Source organism: Babylonia areolata, chromosome 6, assembly GCF_041734735.1.
Source record: "Babylonia areolata isolate BAREFJ2019XMU chromosome 6, ASM4173473v1, whole genome shotgun sequence".
Lineage (NCBI taxonomy): Eukaryota > Metazoa > Mollusca > Gastropoda > Neogastropoda > Buccinidae > Babylonia > Babylonia areolata.
In genome coordinates this window covers 46,718,243-46,737,843 of record NC_134881.1, presented here as the reverse complement: position 1 = coordinate 46,737,843, position 19,601 = coordinate 46,718,243, and the positions used below count along the sequence as shown (strand labels likewise).

Sequence of the window (19,601 nt, the reverse complement as noted above, 5' to 3'; positions counted from 1 at the left end):
TGTCTGTCTCTGTCTCTGTCTCTCTCTCACGAGTGTAAGCGTACACTATTGCATACACAAAGAAACACACACACACACACATACACACAAAACACACGCAGTCACGCGCGCGCGCGCGCGCACACACACACACACACACACACACACACACACACACACACACACACGCCGGCAGAGAGACAAACGGTGTGCACCCAATTGATCCTCCGCTGGGATAGTGGAGATAAGGATAATTGACGGACACAAGGGGGCAGGCCTGACGCATGTTGACTGGTCATTGATTGCCCTCACTGCACGGGAGATAAGCGTATGATGGATGTGTATCACATCACACAGCGCGGGGTGAGGCAGGGGGGGCCGCTTTGTGCTGCTTTCAATCACACAGTTGTGCAGCATGTCATGGAATGGTGGGAGACTGCTGGAAAACAAGCCACACTGTGCGAGCTGGAATCGGGACTGGAAAATATGTCTCTCTTTTCAGACACACTGACGTGGGCGAGAGACCCCCTCTGACGCCCCTCTCTCGGCTGATGATTTGTTTTCTTTCTCAACGTAATAAAGCCGATAATGAAACCGATATACAATTGAAGACATATTTTTTCTTCATTTCATTCTTTACAGAGTGATGATGATGGTGATGATGATGATGATGATGTGGATACTTACATGGCGCGTATGATCGGTCGGATACCACAGGGCCATTTGTACAACAGGCTGCCTACCTGGGTAGAGCCGACTGACGGCTGCCATTGAGCGCTCATCATTCGTTTCCTGTTTCATTTAATCAGATTTCAGGCACGCACACATCCACACTGCGACAGCACATGTAACACGTCAAACAGGGAAGAAAACCGACTTCCAGGATCTGCAAGATGGACGAAGTGGGGGGCCTGGGGGGGTCGGACAGATCGTTCCTTGATCTCAGCCCGGTTGACAGGCTGTACTGTACAGGGTAAAACTGTTTTTTTAGTTTAGTTTCCGGTTTTCCAGTCATGTAGAAGAAGGAATCCTTGGTGCCCTCTGGTTAGTAAGGAGGAAAAGACCTCAGTGATGAAAACAAAACCAGTTGAAAGAGAGCACAGACTGGGTATCACTCAAAAGCGTCAGATTCCTAACCAGACAGAGTGCCTCCTGTCAGCCCCACCACTCCCTTCCCTCTTTGTCCAATTGTATCAGGAAGTCAGTAAGGGAGAAGGGAATGCAAAATCCTATTTGCATCATATAATTACCGATGCCTGTGTAATAACATCGAAGTAACAATGTTCTGATAATATCCCCTGTTGGCCAATTGGCGCTGCGACTGGGTGTGGAAACGGAGGGAGCGGCGTGGGAGTACCTCCACTGTAACGGCGAGGATAACCGGGCAGGAAAGAAAAAAACTCTCCGGCCGGAAATCTGTTGTGGCTCCTTCCGCTGTGGTGATGATGAACAACGTGGTGTGATTTGCTGTGGGTGGGGAGATGGGGACAGAGGCTGGGCCCACAGATTTTTATTGGCTGGTGGCGCCATAAATGAAAATTAAAAAATTTTTTCAGTTCAGTTTCAATTTCTCAAGGGCGTCACTGCGTTCGGACAAATCCATGTACGCTACACATCTGCTAGGCAGATGCCTGACCAGCAGCGTAACCCAACGCGCTTAGTCAGGCCTTGAGTGCATGCATATATATATATATATATATATATATATATGTGTGTGTGTGTGTGTGTGTGTGTGTGTATCTATCAGAGTGGATTTTTTTCTGCATATTTTTGCCATAGGACAACACTTTTGTTGCAATGTGTTCTTTTTCAGTGTGCCAAGTGCGTGCTGCACACGGGTTTATTGTCTCATCCGAATGACCAGACGCACATTTCTATTTTCCCGTCCAACTGGGGAGAAAGGGCAAGAGCGGGATTTGAACCCAGACCCTCTTGGACTTTGTATTGACAGACGAGCGTCTTAACCATTCTGCCACCTTCCTATGAAAAAAAAAAACGATAACAGAATGCGACGTGACGTCTGCATGGAGCAAAACATCCCCTGGGTGCTGTGAAGAGGACACCTTGATGTGCTTGCTCTGTGAGTGCACGGGGCCTCGTGGCGGCAGTGATTCCTTTCCCCAGTCCCCGTGTCTCTCTGCCCAGCCAGCCACCTGCCCTTCTGTCAGCGTGTGCCTCGTTCTGCGCGATGTTTGTTCAGGACAATGGAAATAAGATTCTGTGGGGAAACAAAACATACAGCTATCAGTGTCGACTTGATATCAAACGTTCCGTGTTCCGTGCTGGGGCGTGAGGTGAGAGGAAGGGGGAAGGGGTGGGGGTAAAGCAATGCTGTGCAGAAAACCATGACCGATCATGAGTCTGCTGATGGTTTTGAAGAGGATGAAAGTGGAAAGCGATGTTAGTGCTATTTGCGCTCAGTAAATACTCTGTGAAGAATATGATGATGACGGTGGTGGTGAACATTACGGTGATGGTGGCATCCAAAGATGAAGAAGATAATGCTGACGGACTGATAATAATGATCTTGATAACGATGCATGATGAAAAAACAAACACAAAAAAACCGAATGGCGTCGTAAAAGTATCGTAAACTGAACAGGTTGTTGACAGAGCTGGTGACGACCAGTGATGAGGATGGCGATGATTTTTAATGAAAATGGGAATTGGGAGAACTATCACTGCTGGTGCTCCGTGTAGATCGTACACTGGGGTGCATTATGATATTGACGATGATGACCCCAGTAGTGACCATGATACTAATGCTGATGACTGTCCTAAAGAGAAGATTTCATGCAGAAGACGAATGAGGAAGGATGAGCACTGAAGGGGGTGTGGGGGGTTAAAAAGGAAATCCAGGAGAAAAAGCACAGGGAGATAAGTACGATGATGGTTCATACAGAAAATAAAAGAAAGAAGGAAGACAAAACAACAAAGAAATATAAGACAAGGACGCTCGCCGTGTTATGTTATCTGTTGGACGCCAGGGGGACATGTGTGAGCGACGTTCTCACAGCGTGAAGCTCCTTGCAGGCAGAGTGTGTGGCAGCTGGTAATGTGCCTTTGATAAGTGCTGTTCCTCCTTTCTCTGTCAGTTATCAATGCTTCTCTCTCCCTCCCTCCTCTCCCTCTCTCCCTCCCCCCCCCCCCCCCCACCCCACCCCTCTCTCTCTCTCTCTCTCTCTCTCTCCTGCACACGGGGTCGCGTTGTGCCAGCTTGATGCTGATTAGGACAATATCCTATCGCCTATTGCAATATATAATTTTGTTCGCCAACTCCGCCAGGGGGATTTCGCTTTCAGTCTGAAGGAGGGTAAGAGGGACGGGGGGGCCGGCGTTGTCGTTGTTTAAAAATCCTTTTATCCTGTCTGCTTGGATGGATGTTTTTAAGGAGTGTGTGTGTGTGTGTGTGTGTGTGTGTGTGTGTGTGTGTGTGTGTGTGTCTGTGTGTGTGTGATTGTTCAGCAGATATTAATTGTCGCGGGTTATCTTTTCCCCATAATAAACAGAAGCCGCTCTGTTGTTTTTCTTTTATCTTCCTGCACCCCATTCTTCTTCATCCAGTGTGTGTGTGTGTGTGTGTGTGTGTGTGTGTGTGTGTGTGTGTGTGTGTGCATGCTGCATGCATGCTTGTGTGTGTTTGTATGTGTGTGTGTGTGTGTGTGTGTGTGTGTGCATGCTGCATGCTGCATGCATGCTTGTGTGTGTTTGTATGTGTGTGTGTGTGTGTGTGTGTGTGTGTATGTGCGTGCATGCTCGCGTGTTTGTGTGTGTTTAAATATGTCTTCTTTCGTAATTCTTGCGATAAAAGCCATGCATATCGCTTTGTTTTGGCGCATGTAAATGACATTGTAAACAGTGCCGTGGAACTCATGTGTTATTGTTTGTTCGGCCATTTATGTTTCTATTTTATTACATCCCAGAAAAATGTTTCGCTGGTTTGTTATTGAAATTCGCTCTTAAAACCGGAGAAGACAGATTCAGAGCTATGGCTTCCTGTTTCAGCACTACCTTTGAAGAATAGTTTTACAATGCTGTTAGAATCCTCACAGTTTATGTCTGTAAAGCGTTTCGTGCTGCACAGTTCATGTGTGTTTGTTTTTGGCTCTCGGCCTTTCCGGGATCCGGGATCGCCTGGACTGTAGACAACAGGAACTGTAAAAATGTAAAAAACAGTTTCGCGTTGATAAGAGCTCACAGGGTTAGAGAATATTCTCTCTCTCTCTCTCTCTCTCTATATATATATATATATATATATGTGTGTGTGTGTGTGTGTGTGTGAGAGAGAGAGAGATGCTGTTGTGTTTGATTTCATGCATTGTGAAGGATCATTGATGGTAGAAATGGAGTTTCAGCCGACCCACGCTGCTCACACACTTACCTTGAATGTGACTGCATTTCATCTGTCACTGGAGATTCCACCATGCAGGCTGGCACTCTCTGCCATTCTCTCTCTCCCTGTTTCAGTTTCAGTTGTGTTTATATATCTTTTGTTTGTCCCTATCTCTGTCTCTCTGTCTTCTTCACATACAGTTTTCTGTCTGCATTTGTCTCGTATCTGTCACTTTGCTGGTAGCTGTGTGAACGTGACGAGATTTCGTCCGTCACTTGGGCTGCTGGCAGTGTCTGGCACCATGGGGGTCAGTCATCCCACAATGGGGCGCCTCCTTCCCGCACCATTCCCTCCCGTTCCCCGGGACACTGCAGGGCAGCGCTGAGACAGCATCCTCTCCCTGTTCACGCCACATTGGTTTCCTGTCACGCTCGATTTGCTTCGTGCCGAGTGAGTGGCTTCGTCGTCCCAAGTCTGAGCAGTAGTGGAGATGTTCGTACCGACGCTGGGCCGTTTTAGACCTCTTCTGGAGTTTGAGAGAGCTGTCGGCCATGAGCAGCAAGAGTGTTTTTTTTTTGTTTTTTGTTTTTTTTCTCTGCCTGTCTGTCTTCCTCCCGTGTTGGACTGGCTTGCTGGTGTTGGTGTGCCAGAGACTCAGTGGTTAGCTGTGGGTTCTTCTTTCGAAAGGGTGCTCGGAATCTGCTCAAACCAAGACCCGTTGTTTCTTGTCGTTATTTCGCTGCTGTTGTTAGTGTGTGGTCCGGAGAGGTTCGACAGTTCTCAAGTCAAGACTTTATTTTATGATGCTACATTGCTTTTTTTTACACCAATGCTGGTGTGCATGTTTTGAAAAATGTGTTCACTAGCTCTGAAGTGGTGACCTCCATGGCAGTCGGGCTCTTAATGCTGTGATTCTTTTTTTTTCTCCAAAAAATGATTTGTTTGTAGCACTATCCAAATGACGTTCATCAAGCAAGCGTTTAAACATTATCTGTCTGTCTCTCATCATCTCTCTCTTGCGCGCACACGTGCAGAGAGATACGGGTAGGTATATCCCACACGTGCAGCATGCATGCCAGCACACAGAAGCAAACATCCGCGCAGAAACACACACACACACACACACACACACACACACAGAACACACACACACACACACACACACATATATATATATATATATATGTATATGTATGTATATATATGTATGTGTGTGTGTGTCCGCTGAGACACACACACACACACACACACACACACAGATACACACACATAAACACACACAAACACACACACACACACACACATGAACACACACACACACACACATATATATATATATATGTGTGTGTGTGTGTGTGTGTGTGTATATATATATATATATGTGTGTGTGTGTGTGTGTGTGTGTGTGTGTGTGTGTGTGTGTGTGTGTGTGTGTTCGCGCGCGCGCGCGTGTGTGTATAGAGAGAAAGGACCAGAACAGACCAGAACAGAACAGAAGAAATTAAAAAAACAGAAGAGAAGAGATAATTTTTGTTTGATTTCCTTTTCGTCAACAAAGATCTTTACTTTTTTTTCTTTTTTTTTTTCCAAAATCACATTCACAGTCACGCAGTTCAAACATGGCGTATTTTTCCCCAGACGATTCAGCCACGAGTGGCTCTAAGAAAATCTGTTCAGCTCAAAGAATAGACCATAGATCACATCTGAATCACGTACGTGATTTATATCAGCACACCCAAAATAACACGTCTGCGATGTTGGTCGTCTGCGAGACCCAGACTGAAGGGATGTTTGTGGTCGTTTTGGAAGGAGAGTTTCAATGGAGAGACAACCGCACTGTCTGCTTTTTATGTGGGCGAGAGTGCCACTTATTTCTGATCCGTGTGTTTTAGAGCATCGGAAAATTCAGCCGTTCCTAAAAGAAACTGTCGATTCAGATCTTGTTGTTAATAGCATGGCTGATCACAAAGGCAATCAGTGGGGTTTTTAGAGCAAACAAACAAGACAGCGTTTAAAAGAAAACAAAATTTGCTGCAATGAAAAAACACATCAACATTTGTTTTGTAGATGGACAAGCCAGAAATCCAAAAGCAATCTTCAAATTTAGAATCAGATGAGATGAGAATCACTGAGCTGCCTCACATCGTGCAGAGAGCCCGCCTCAAGGGAGAGAATCAGGATGGATGTTGGCTTTCTTTCTTTGAAGGTGGAGAGAGAGAGAGAGAGGGAGAGAGAGAGATTTGTGATTGTGTTAATGTTCGCGTGCATGTGTATGCGTGCGTGACACTGTGTGCGCGCTCAGTCCATTTTTGCAAAACTTGTTGAGACATTTCCCTGTTTCCGGGTCACATTGCCTCGTGTTTTATTTTCGTCATCTGTCCGGGATATCGGGTTTGTGGGTGGATAGCGAGCTGGCACACAAAGTAATTGCGTGACAGAAAGAGGTGGGGGTAAAAGTGTGTGTGTGTGTGTGTGTGTGTGTGTGTGTGTGTTCAGATTTAATTGTGAGTACGTGTTCCTTCCCATGTCAAGGCGTACAGTGACCTGTATGTCACAGGATGAGCCTTTCTCTCCCAGAATATTCACCGTCGACCTGTTTCCTGTTCACTTCAGCCTCAGGAAAGTCCGCTGAGCTTCACGTCTGCAACCTGATTCTTGTCGGAGACACAGATCTTCAGCTGCCCCAATATATAACATTTCTGCGGGGTCCCTGTCAGTCTGCCAAATATAAAAGAACAGGGGGGGGATATAATTTCTATTTGCTGTTTGGATGTGGAGACAATGCTTGTTCCAGTTGTAGTTCTGAAGTTTCCTGTGTCTTGACAACCCCAGAATATTGGAGTTTCAAAACCTCGTGATTCCAATCCACTTGTTCGCAGCGACTCAACCGATCACGAGGAGCTGTCTCGGATTGTTCAGAGCAAAGCTTAACACCTATCTATCTATCTATCTATCTATCTATCTATCTATCTATCTATCTGTCTGTCTATCCTGTTGTCTCGTTGACCATGGGGGCACCACACAACCAGCCTCCTCCATCCCTCGTGGTTGTCTGTCCTTCTGACTGTCTCACTCAAGGTCAGACGTGTCCACTCTGAGATGTTGTACTCCCATCTCTTCTTCTCCCTGCCTCTTCTCCTTGCTCCCTGCACTGTTCCCTGCAGGAAGGTCTTGGCCAGTCCTGATGAACGGTTAAAACCATTACAGCAATAAAACATACTGGGGTATTGGCACCGGTGAAGGTGGACCATTAGGCATCACAGTGCGGGCAGCTCCTATTCATGGGCACTCCTCACCCAGTGTCTGGCTGTTCCCATGCAGCGCCTACAGACAGCGTCAGGCAGCGTCTGCCTGAAGAAACAGTGACTGATGGGAAACGACAGTATAGACTGCTGCCAGATTGGTGCTTCTTATGTCGTGGTTCGAAACCAAGTGCTTGAGGAGACTACTACACATCTCCTACAAGGAGCACAAGACCAATGACTATGTGCGGAACCTGGTCAGCAACCTTGTTGGGCCCCAAGAACCACTGCTGGCGACTGTCAAACGACGGAAGATGGTATGGTTTGGTCACGTCATACGACATAACACCCTCTCCAAAACCATCCTGCAAGGGACTGTAGAGGGAGGGCGCAGACGGGGGCGGCAGAGAAAGAGCTGGTCCGACAACGTCAAGGAATGGACCAAAATGACGATGCCAGATCTCCTCACGACAGCTGCCAACAGAACGGCGTGGCGAGCTATGACATCTTCCTCATGTCCCCCCAACGACCCCAGCGGTCGAGGGAATGAGTTAGAGTTACGTCGTGGGACTTATTCTGGCAAACTGGTGATTCGCTGATCAATCTTCTTGCCTAATGAAGAACATAAGCTGTTTGGCTGGTTACTGTTTGTCCTTGGCTTACAAAAACAATCCAGAAGGTTTTTGTCTTTGCTTGTCCCTGCTGCGTGGAAAATAGAATAGGTCGGGTATTTATCACATCACGCACTGCTGATTATGGCTGTTGATTTTTATATCAGTTTCGCAAGAATTGTAAACACATGGAGTAGATAGAGCTGCAGGAAAGCATCGTGATTGAAGAGAGTTGGCAGGGTAGAAAAGGAAATCTCTCTGACGGCGGACTGACCTGGACAGGATAACCTTTCGGGCTCTCCTTACTCCTCTTCCTTGCTTCCCTCCTCCCTTCCTTTCTTCCTGTCTTTCATTTTTCAAGGAATGAAGATGGAGCGAAACTGACTTACTGCCTGAACCACCTACGTGTGTATACGCATGCAGAAGATCGAATGCGCACGTTTAAGATCCCGTGATCCATGTCAGCGTGCGGTGGGTTATGGAAACAAGAACATACCCTACATTCACCCCACCCCCCACCATCCTCCCTCCCCCGTCCGAAAACGGAGTATGACTGCCTACATAGCGGGGGTAAAAGCGGTCATACACGTAAAACCCCACTCGTTTATACGAGTGAGTGTGGGAGTCGCAGCCCGCGAACGAAGAAGAAGAAGAGAGAGAAGAAGACTTAAGGATATACGAGAGGGAGATTCTTTCCTTCCTTTCTCTTACTGTCATTCTGTTTCACAGAGTGGAGCTGGGAGCTAAGGGGTGCGAGAGGAGATCAGGAAGGGGTGGAATCAGTATGGTATTACGTGGACTGATCCCAATCTTCACAGACCAGTTGGATGTGTTTAGTTTCTGTTCCGACCTTTAGAAAGTTGTCACAACGCGATAATCTTTCGTTCGCTCTGGTCCGTAATGAGTCAAACTCTGCATGCGATTCCAGATTCAGAAGTTGAAAGACTTCAAAGAGGGCACTGACTGGTTATCGCTCAAGAACTTAGGATTGCTCATTCTGGAAAAGAAAAAAAAAGCGCCTTGCTGTCACTCTTCTGTCAGTAGCTTTATTGAGGAAGTGAATCACGAAGTAAAATGCTAAATCGTGTTTGCATCTGACAATTAGCGTTACCGATATAATGACGTAATAGCATTGCTTTGACAGTGTGGATTTCATTTTGAAGGCGGGACTGTGTCCTGGTCCATGATGGCTGGCTGGGTTTAGCGCATGATTTGATTTGTTGGGGAATGGGAAAGTGGAGAGTGGTGAAGCAATAATTGTCATTTATTGATTACTGGCTATCTAAAAATATGTGAAAATTACGAGGTGATGTGTCCACGGACCCATTGATAACTTGTTATCGGTTAACTCAATGTTGATGTCAGTATATAGACAGACAATATGTTTTTCCTTTTAAAGAAGAAAAGAAAGTTGCTTCATAAGAGCTGCAAACACTTTTGTATGTATTAAGCGTCTTGTTTGTTCGATTGTTTTTGTGGGCTTTTTTCTCTCCTTATTTCACAGTGCTGTTGAGATTTGAGAAGTACACGATACCTTTGTGTTTCAGGCCAGGCAACGTAGAGTTTCTTCCAGTGGCCGTCAGAGGAAACAAGCAGCTGCTTCACACAGCGTCATCTTAGGTAAGTACTGTGGTCATGTGTATTTTGGTAGGTTCGTTTCGTGTTTAGTTTGTTATGTTCTTCACCTTATTGTTGTCTGTCTGTGCACTTTGTGTTTCTGTGTGTGTGTGTGTGTGTGTGTGTTGCTATTTGTTTCTTCTCCCTCTCTCTCCTTATCTCTTGGTCTGCCATTTACTGTCCCATCCTCTCTCCTTTCCCCTGTCTTCCTCTCTTTCTTTCTTTCACACCCCTTCCCTCCCCCACTCCACCTCTCCACACACTTTCACTCTCTCCACCCCCTCTTCTTAATCCGCATTGCCCACGGCTGAGGAATATGATTGGTCTGTTCCCACAAAAAGTTCACAGCATCGTATTTTCCTGCTCCTTCCCTCCCTCCCTCCCCTGTCCCGATCAGCCCAGTCGGTGAGTTGTGTGATGTCGTTATCTGCCTGTGTGAAGTCCTGTCGGGATCATGTCGCGTGCAGCTGAGCGTGCGCGTGCGCCTTCGTGCGGTTTGAGCCAATGATCCGAGTCTGCACGGGAAGCTGGCATTGTCTGCACAGGGAGGTGTCTTTGCTGAAGTACGATAAAAAAAGTTTGCATGGTCATGATGTTGAAGAGGATGAATGGCGATGAGGTTGACGATAAGTGCTTGAGGGTGAGGATGATGAGGGGTTTGATGATGATAAAAATGGGGAGAAACGTCATTGCTATTTGCGCTGGATGGATACCATGTAGACGAACATTGTGGTGATGATGTTAACAATAGTGAAGACCTTGATGGCGGTAACATGTCTGAAGAGAAATTGAATCCAGATAAAGATGACGATAATGGCGATGGAGAGGATCAATGAAGAATATGATGCTGCTGATAATGATTAATTAATGTAAGATAATGAAAATGATGAAAAAGATGAGAAATTAATGATGGAAAGAAATTAAGATGACAAGATAACCAGGTCAACAAAATCAGCTTTGTTTTGGATGGAAGTCAGAGTGCACATAGCGATGGTAAGTTTTCACAGCGCAGTGATGGACCTCGTTAGGTACAGATAGCCACACAAGGGGGTGTTCTCTCATGAACCTTATCAATGCTTTTCCTTCTTTCATATCACAGCGATGAACCTCGTTAGGTACAGAGAGCCACGCAAGGGAGTGCCACATCAGGAGCCTTATCAGTGTTCCTCCTTTCTTCTCCCCTTCAAGGGGGGCGGTGATGGTCAGTTTTATGCCGATCAAAAGCGATAGCCACCTTTTGCCTTGTGCTCCTCATTATTTTAATCCCCCTCCGTCCTCCCCCCCCCAACCCCCACCCCCCCACCCCCCATACACACTCACGCACGCACACACCCACACCCACGTCAGCTGTCCTAATTCTCTCCTTTCATTTTCTCCTCTCCATCTTCCCTGTTTATGCACAGGTCGACGCTAGCTCTTGTCTTTTCCCCAAAGCGAATCTGTGTGAGAGCGTTTTGTATGGAGAGGAAGTCTTTCTGGAATGCTGGCAATAGAGCAACACCAGAATTAGGATGGTGATGATCAATGAATGATATGGTTATCGGACATTTGGATAAGCCATGTATGTGCCGATGAAGATAGCAGACTTTGGGCCTTTGCGCGCCATGGTGATTATTATCTTCTTCCCCAGTCTCCGCTGTCCAGCTTCCCTCTTTGAAGATCTGCTCCGTCCTTTCCATCCCCTCTGCCCTGCCACCTGCTCCTCAGGCATGTCGGTCCATTGCCCTCTCTTCACCTGTACACTTCTACAAACTGGCACTTTTTATCCTGATTACCAGATTTGTTTTCAAGATGGTGTGTGTGTGTGTGTGTGTGTGTGTGTGTGTGTGTGTGTGTGAAGTGAATACCAATGAATGGCTTCTATTTCTGCATGTGTTGTCGCTGCAGTCTGGTCTGTTCCCAACTGCAGTCTGCCCAGCGATGCAACAAAACAGGGGAGATAACATCCGTTACCTTGTCAACGGAATCCACTGGAAGCGATCTGTCTGTTTGTCACCAGTGTCCTGGGAAGTACTATTTTGGGTCGATATAACCTTGAGTGCATCCCTTTTGGGGCGTTAGCGAGTCTGTTTTGTGACTTTCTTTCGGCTGTATGTGTGTGTCTGTATATGTGTGTGTATGTGTGTGTGTGTGTGTGTGTGTGTGTGTGTGTGTGTCTGCGTGTGTGTGTGTGTGTGTGTGTGTGTGTGTGAGCGCCGTTTCCCAGTGATGAAGTGTAGAGCAGCGTGTGTTGACTAGGCCGCAGGGTGTGACGCTTCAACCAAAATTGAAACTGAATCCTCTTCCTGCGCCTTTTCCTCCTCCTGCCCCCTCCTCCACCTCCTTTTTCACTTCCTCCTCCTCCTCCTCCATTCTTCCACCCCTCATCCTTTCCCCCCCTCCCCCTCCTCCTTCTCCTTCTTCTTCTCCTTCCTCTCCTGCTCCAACTCCTGCTCTTTTTTCTTCTTCCTCTTCTTCTACGCTTTCTTCTTCTTCCTCTCCGTCTTCTTCCTCTTCTTCTCCTCCTTCTCCACCTTCTTCTTCCTCTCCTCCTTCTCCACCTTCTTCTTCCTCTCCTCCTTCTCCGTCTTCTCCTTCTGGCCCTCTCCTTTACCGTTTCATCCTCCTCTTTCATTCCCAGTCAAATCAAATTAAGGTTTGTTTGTTCGTAGTGGAGATATCCACACGTTTCCATAGTCAGGCTTGTGAGGGATATTTGCTGGAAAGGATTGGTGAATTCTCATCAGTTATAGGCGTAATTCGGTTTGCTGTTCTTTTCTTATCTTTTTTTTTTTTTTTTGGGGGGGGGGGGGGCGGGGGAGGGGGGGCACAGAACAGTGTTTGCCCAGGCGGATGAAAGGCTGAGGAAAAGAAATGGCTTCTTTTGCCCATCCCGTCTCGGGCCACAATGGAACCTCCTTCCTGAATCTTTCATCCTTCTGCCCCTCTCACCCCCCACAATGTCCTCACAGACAGACAGACATACCAAACACAAAACATATACACACCTGCATAAACATTGAGAAACATGCACACACAAAAGCATACACATACGTCTCCTCTTGATATCCTGTAAACAGACAGCACATTCCGCGATCTTACACGTACATGTGCATGCTCAGGCACCTCACTCACAGACACAGTCTTGCTTGCTCTCTCTGCGTCTCTCTTTTACACACACGCACGTACGCTTAATACGCGCACGCGCACGCGCGCGCGCGCGCGAGCACACACACACACACACATACACACACACACACGCACACACAAACATACACACCCACCCACCCACACACACTTAAAAACACCCCCCCCCCACACACACACACTTAAAAACACCGCCCCCCCCCCGCCCCCCCCCCCCACACACACACACACACTTAAACAACCCCCCCCCCCCCCACACACACACACAAACAAACACACACTCACACACACACACACACACACTTAAAAACACACACACACACCCACACACACACTTAAAACACACACACACACACACACACACACACACACACACACACACACACACAGATTATTAATTTCTTGATGATGGCAGAGCAGGAGTAGCTTTTGTTATTCCGGACTTGAAACGAGAGAAAATGTACCACCTGGGCAAACACCTTTCTGTCTTTTCTGCTGATCTCGTTGCTATACTTCTGGCTTTAATCTGCATTCTAGATTTTCATGAAAAGGATAACCAAATCCTACTGTGTGTAGATTCAAAATCAGCGTTAAATGCACTTAGATGTGCAAATAAAAAAATAACGCCTTGAGATGATTATTGAAATAAAACACACTGTATATCAATTATCGATCAAAGACATCAATGTAACTTTGATTCGGGTGCCTTCTCACTGTGGAATTTTTGCAAAGGAGAGGGCACATCAGGCTGCCAGGAAGGCAGCGCGAAACAGCGAAGGCTCAATCCTCCTCAGGATTCCGTTAGATCTACAGGAGTGTTATAGGTGCTATATAAAAAGTGTCAAGTGATCGACATGAACATAGGCTAAAAGATTTAGACTGCAATAGTAATACCGTCACTGTATGAAGAGAGTTATATGAAGCAACCCCAAGGCTTTCTTAAAGACCAGTTAGAAGTTTAATTCATCGATACCGTTTGAATGCCCTTCGAACTAAATTTTGCCAAAATATACAGTGTCTGTGCGGAAAAGAAGTCAGTGTCAACCACATACTGTCCAGTGTCCAGAAACAAGATAACTGTTCTTTCAAAAACTATCAGATCAGTTTCCACCAAACACATATTTGTCCATAGGAGATGTTTTGAATGATTATTCATTACTCAAAAAAAAAAAAAAAAAAAAAATCTGAATGTTTGTTTCAAAGTCCAGTTGGTATCTACCTTTGTCATCATAAGCATGTTTTTCACTGTTATATGGATATCATTATGTCAGGTCAGATAGATATATCTGCTACTGGTAACCTGGATCCCAGTACTACCTGTCACAGGGTCGAAATGCTGGCGGCTAAACCAGCACCCCCACCAGTCCTCTCGGGAGGATGGTGAGGAGGGTGGCTAGACACCCTGGTGGATTTAAATGACCCATCGAATGGCGCCAGCTCTGGAGAGCTACCTGCGGCCACCTAGCTAAGGGAGTAAACCCTGACAGAAAATCCGGTGTGGGGCCCCTAAGGCGGTTGGATGGCAAAGTTTGTCACTTTCCGGCAGTTCCTGCGGCCGCGTTGGCACCAAATTGTAACAGCCTTGCTGTTCCTTTGGATCTGTCAGCGAGGTGGAGAGGGGGGACAAGCTGCATGGGCAACAGCCTGTCTTCCATATTACATTGCCCAGGCTTTTATCGACAAGGTGACAAACACCGAAGTCCTGACTCGCGCAGGCCTCCCGACCATGTACACCATGCTGAGACAGCGTCAGCTGCGCTGGCTGGGCCACGGTCGCCGCATGGATGATGGTCGCATCCCAAAAGACATCCTTTATGGAGAGCTCGCCACGGGGCAGAGAAGCATCGGCCGCCCACAGCTGAGATACAAAGACGTTTGCAAATGTGACATGAAGGCACTTGAGATCAGCACTGAGTCCTGGGAGGGCCTTGCAGATGACCGCAACAGATGGAGAAGCACTCTCAAGAATCAGCTACGGATTGGTGAGGACAAACTGTCATCTGCTGCAGCAGAAAAGCGAGCTCGCAGAAAAGGGATAGCAGCCGACAGACCAGCATCAGCTTACACATGTGATCGCTGCGACAGAGACTGTCTCTCTCGCATCGGTCTCCACAGTCACAGACGACGCTGCTTGGTCCAAGCAAACAGCCCAATTAGACGTTAGGTCGGATATACTCTATCCATGGTCAGCCATGACTGAAGGAGGCCTACTGCTGGATGATTAACTCACTGTTATAATTCGTGTTATAATTCACTGTTGGTACAGTCCTTCGTAGCTCTTCGTTCCCATGTGCACATACCCCCCCAAACCCCAAGCCCCCACCCCCACCCCCACCCCCACCCCCTCCATTTTTTTCCCTTGTCTAATATCACTAAACAGTGAAAACACGTAAAACTAAACACACACACACACACACACACACACACACACACACACACACACACACACACACACACACACACTTAAAAAACACACACACAGACATACGCGCGCGCGCACATACACACACACACACACACACACACACACACACCCCTGCAGCACACACGCACGCACACACATTGTCCAATTCCTTGCTCCTATAGCCAGATAAAGTCGGACACACAGGAAGTATAAACTGTCTGCCCGATTCCCCGATACAGATTCTCGTCTGAGATACTGCTGTGTTTACTGGAAAAATCGGTCAGAAGAGCGAAAAGAATGTGTGTGTGTGTTGTGTGTGTGTGTGTGAAAGTGAAAGTGAAAGTAAAACGAGCGACTGCATTGAGCAAAGAATCAAAACCATGACAAGAATTGCTGAGGGCAGGGACATGAACGGGACAAGATCGCTCGGGTGGAACAGCATGAATAGAACTTAGATGTGAAGTAAGCAGAACTGGACACAAGGTGGCATCCGTGTATAAGATTTTTTGCAGGATGAATTCCTTCGCTCTGTTTCTCTAACAACACACAAAAGTTACGTAAAATTCGTATGTGTGCGAGGAAAAAAACAGACACAGAAAGTGAAATAAGATACACCACATCTATCACATCTCATGACGACTCAGTTGTGCATGCTTCGCCCCCTCCTTGTTCACCCACCCCATCCAGCTAGAGAGCAGGATGGGTTGTGCTGTTTGCACGTGGGTCTCGGGTCGATCTCAGTTCAGGTTGCCTCTGAAGTGAGATCAACCTTTCTTTGCTAGCAAGTCAACGACAGGATTCTGGGCTTTTCGCCCGCGACTGTGAAAGGGGGCAGTTGTGCCTGTTTGGTGGTGTTCTTCAGGGCTGGTTGCCCGGGTTGTGCGCTCAGTTGTGAGGATTTTTTTCCTCTGAGTGGCTTCTAATGCTCGGTGTTCTGTGTTCCTCCAGCCTTGTGGTAATAGTACCTCGTCTGGAAGTGTTTGCAGCATTCCCACTTCCCTGTCCGTCCACTGTCTTCCCTGTCCATCCACTGACTTCCCTGTCCGTCCACTGATTTCCCTGTCCATCCACTGACTTCCCTAACCTTCCACTGACCATCCATTGTCTCCCCTTAGCTCCCACTGCCTGCCTTTGACCTCCGTGGGTTCGGCGTCGGTTGGCTGTCACTGCCTGCCACTCCCTTCCACCGTCTGCCACTCCCTTCCACCGTCTGCCACTCCCTTCCACCGTCAGTGTTCTCTGGCCTTGTCAAGCCTCTGCAAGGCAATCTACGTTGTCCTGTTCTTCGTCATCATCGTTGTCACTTCTTCATCGTCATCGTCTCCGTCTCCTGCTCTACTTTGTTTCAGTTCCAGTCTCGTTGTTTTCATCTCCTACTCACCTTCATCGTCCTCGTCGTCCTTGGGTGTTGCTTTAGTGCCTCCGTCGTCATCAGCGTAGTATCTGTGTCTGTGTTTCCTGCAGCTTTTTCCTTCGAATAGATTGGTTTATTTTATTCGGGACACCATCTGCCTCCGCTTTGAGGAAAGTGATCAGTTGTGATCGATTTAACTGGCGCCTTTTGTGTCATGTCATGCATCATTGATTGATTGATTTCTACTTCAGTGTGGTGCTTTGTTTTGTTTGATCTGCGTGACTGTATCTGTGTACTGTCTTATAAATCATGTGTTGAATGAATATATATAAACCTTTGTTCTGTTATAGTCTCTGTTGTCGGGGTGTAAGTGTTGGGTTGGGCGGGTGGTTTCTAGTCCGTTCTCCTATAGAGCGTGACAATATCACAGACAATCGTCTTTATCTTGTTTTTTCCCAGAGTACAAATTAGTAACTGGTCTCTGTGGAGCTGTGTTTGTTTACCTATCCAGTCGTAGAAAAAGAAATAATCTTTCTACAAGTACGATACATAATACCAACAGTAACAGAATGATGATTTGGTTGATGATGTGCATGTTCATGACATTATGTGGTTCGATATTTTTCGCATGGAATGCATATGTACCTCTGTTACATGTTGAGACCAGTTTCTGATGTAATGATGATCAGTCTGCTAAACCGAGATTTTTGTGTTTGTGTGTGTTTTGTTTTGTTTTTTGTTTGTTTTTTGCTTTATTATTTTTTTGCCCCTTGCTATTGTTCGTGTTGATTTTATAAGGTTCTTCAGATGTGGTTTTTGTTCTTTGTACCATGTGATCATTGAAAAAAATATTTTTAAAGATCAGTTGGATACTTGGAAATGAAATCAACGTCTTAACACAATTGTTCCACGAGAGGTTACACACAGTTGTTTTGACATACCAAGATGCATCACAACTTGGTATCTCCGGGAAATAAATTTCCCTGGAAAAGAAATGTCTCTTTGATCTTTCCACGAGTAAAAGATGAAATTGTATTTTGTCATTTTCAAGTCTTCTAGATCACAGTAACATATCGGGGTGAATAAAGTAGCGGGCATATCTTTCATCTCTTCAAAAGCTGGATACAAAAGAAATGTGCTTCATTTCTGTGACAGATTTTCCTTAGTTTTTCTTTGCATTCTTGGTATCTGAAATGGTTTACAAATGAGATGATATTCTGACTCGAAACCTCGTTAGTGAATATCTCTCTTGTCTGATTGTTCAACTAACAATCACATTGTTTCATGCTCAGGGTCGTTTCAAACTTTCTGTCGCCCTCAAAACTTTCTTTTCGTCGTGTGCATCGTTTCAGTGGCGATACTCCCTCGCCGCTCATTCCGAGTGGGCCCAAAACCTATCACTGTTATTATCTGCCCGAAAATCCCAGTAGTGTCACCGAAATCCAATCAATCGTTGCTTTAACACTCTTATGAGACCGTGTGTGATAAATTGCACCCCTAAACATAAAACAAAATCACAGCCATTTGAAATACCACTGGTTATGGAAGCCAAGTTCTTTTTCCCCCCCAATTAGCCAAATTAAACGACTTCTTTTTTGAATGCTTGGCAATGTAATCCCTCTTCTTCTGTGCGTGTTAACAGGCCGGTAATGAATGAAACCGACACTCCAACTGGGAGGGCTCAAAACAATGGATCTGCCTGTTTCACCGTGAATTAACATCGTTTGGCCGTCTCCTTTTGGCACCTGTCTGAGATGGGAGGGAGGGTTGAAGAAATTGGGGGGTGGGAGGGAGAGAGAGAGAGAGGGGAGAAATGGGGGGGTGGGAGGGAGAGAGAGAGGGGGGAGAAATGGGGGAGGGAGGGCTGAAGAAAGACGAGAAAATGGGGAGTGGGAGGGAGGAGGGAGAAATGGGTATGATGGAAGGGATGAGAAAGAGAGGGAGAGAGAGAGAGGGGGGAGAGATAGAGAGAGAGGGAGAGAGAGCGTCTGTGCGTTTATTTACACTTTATGAAATATTTATTTATCAGTCTTATCATTATTATTTTTTGTCATTTTTTATTTATCAGTTTTACTCTTTTTTTGTATTATTTATCAGTTCATTAATTCAATGATTTATCGATTTATTTTCTTTTGTATCTTATTTTACTTCCATTCATATTATTTTCCATCATAGCCTGAGAAAGCGCGTTGGGTTACGCCGCTGGTCAGGCATCTGCTTAACAGGTGTGGTGTGGCGTAGTATGGATTTGTCCGAACGCAGTGATGCCTCCTTGAGGAACTGAACTGAACTGAATTGAACTAAACCAGCATGCAGTTGACCTGTAGCAGCTGCTGAAATCTGCAGTCCAGTCAGCAGGTTCCAGACGTTGCCGCCCACGAAAGATTCCATAACAAATTAATTGATGATGTTCGTCATTCAGATTCGAAGATGACATTGGCTTCAAAAATCAGATGGAAGATAGGTGGCTGTGGGTCTGGAGGTGACTGATGGGGCTAGTCCGGGCCCTGAAGGCTTGCCCACATGTGGGAGGGACACAAGTGAGTGGGTGCTGTCGTGGCAGTGGATCCTGCTCGGGCTGTAATGTGACTGTCATTGCATCAAGTTTCCTTTTTTTCTTTTCCCAGCATCACTATTCAGGTTTCACCAGTCATTCGCTGTTATTTGTTTCATGTTGTGTTTCCAGCCTTATTAGGTTTGTGACGTGTTTCTTGTCTTGGTTTGTTTGATGACGCATTTCCATCCTTGTTTAGTTTTATGACGTTTTTAATGCCTGGTTGGTGTTATGACGTGTTTCTAGTTTAGTTTTATGACGGGTTTCTAGTCTGGCTAGTTTTGTGACGTGTTTGTTTCCAACCTTGTCAGTTTCTGACATGTTTTCCAGTCTTGTTAGTTCATCACGCGTTTCTAGCAATGTTAGTTTTATGACATCTAG

General features: G+C 46.2%; 1 long non-coding RNA gene across 1 annotated transcript in view; it reads left to right on the top strand.

The window, feature by feature from the left end:
- Nucleotides 1–9,772, top strand: part of LOC143283424 (uncharacterized) — a 111,941-nt gene extending 102,169 nt beyond the window's left edge. Inside the window, exon 4 of the long non-coding RNA XR_013055402.1 lies at nt 9,713–9,772. This is a non-coding gene — a long non-coding RNA (uncharacterized LOC143283424). The remainder of the gene's footprint in view (nt 1–9,712) is intronic.
- Nucleotides 9,773–19,601: the final 9,829 nt, after the last annotated feature.